The sequence below is a fragment of the Hipposideros armiger genome, unplaced genomic scaffold, assembly GCF_001890085.2.
Source record: "Hipposideros armiger isolate ML-2016 unplaced genomic scaffold, ASM189008v1 scaffold_22, whole genome shotgun sequence".
Classification (NCBI taxonomy): domain Eukaryota; kingdom Metazoa; phylum Chordata; class Mammalia; order Chiroptera; family Hipposideridae; genus Hipposideros; species Hipposideros armiger.
In genome coordinates, this window is record NW_017731372.1 from 1,729,202 (window position 1) to 1,730,641 (window position 1,440).

Here is a 1,440-nt window from a genome sequence, read left to right on the forward strand (position 1 = left end):
CTTACTTCTTTGAAATTTCTCAATAAAAACCATGCGCTGACCCGATTCGGGGCTCGCTCAGATTCTCTGAATGAGTCCCTTGGGCTTGCTCAGTTTCTCTGACTGAGTCCCTTGGTCTCGCTCTTAAACTTTACTTCTGTCTCTGACTCTTTATTCAATCTACGCCGCCCCTCAAGAGAAACCCGTTTGCCCTTGCCACGCTGGACGTGACAGGAAAGGAAGACTTATGTAGGAAGAAAAAGCAACGGGACTCTGGTGACAGTGTAGAGAAAAAGAGGGACAGAGGGGGGAAGAAGTGTTGGGAAACTCCTTCCATGTTCAGTAGGAGATGACGAGGACCTGAACTGGGGGAGCAGCGGTGACAGCAGAGGGTCACATTTGAGCAGATTAAGTTCTAACTGATTGGACAGGTGTGGGAATGAGAGGAGAGATTGATGACCCCACGCATGGGCAACCCAGTAAAATATTACCTTAATTTATAGTTAACAACCTAAATTAAATTAGTCTAGATGTGTCAACTCCTGTAGCAGCATGGTCTAGTGGAGCCTGCCCTGAATCCTTCTTCCTCCCACACTTTCTACTAGAATCATTTCTTCTTGGAAAAGTATCTCCTATTGTATGATTTATCACTGCTGACAATTCCAACCTCAAAACCTTTTTGGAAGGGTCTGGGATAATAAATGTCAGTAAATAAGCCCAGGCTGACATCTGGACTGCCATCTACTAGCTTTGTGACTTTGAATAAGGACCTAAACTCCATGAGCTTTCCTGTGCATGCATGTCTGCTTGGCTGGTATCATGCCTCTTCCTCAAGGACACGCTGTGAGCTTCGAATAGAAATGACTTAGGTCAAGCCTAGACATGCAAAGCCTCCATACACGTCAGCGGTGGTAGTCATTGCTATTCTACCTCCATGTTCAAAGGCCAAGTCCAGCTGGATCTAAAAGAGTTTGAAGGCTGTGAGGAAACAGGGTGGCCCAGGAGTGAGCCGTGAGGGCCATACATGCAGCCGGGAAACTCTGGCTCTTCCCTCAGTGAGCATCTTGGAGGAACCACGGCCCTGGAATCAGAAAAGCCTGGGTTTAAATCCTGACTGTTCTGTTGACTAGCTTTAGACTTCAGAGGGGGTGACAGCAGGTCAGTCCCAGGAGTGAAGGGAACACTGTTCCCCGCCCTTCTCACAGAAGTTTGCCACTGTTCTGTTTTCAGAGGCATGACATCCAGTGGAAATGGCAGCTCCACTCACTCGGAGCCCAGACTTATAGAATCGGCATTGGGTCTCCCACCCCCGGGACCATGGTGGTCAGTCTGGAGGGCACACAGGGTTGCGCTCAGAATGTTTATGGTACCAGTTAATAGAACTCACACACGTTCTGTATCAAAGTCCATGATCTCTATCACAACATGCTCCTTCCTCAAACCTCACTGGGAGTGACACTG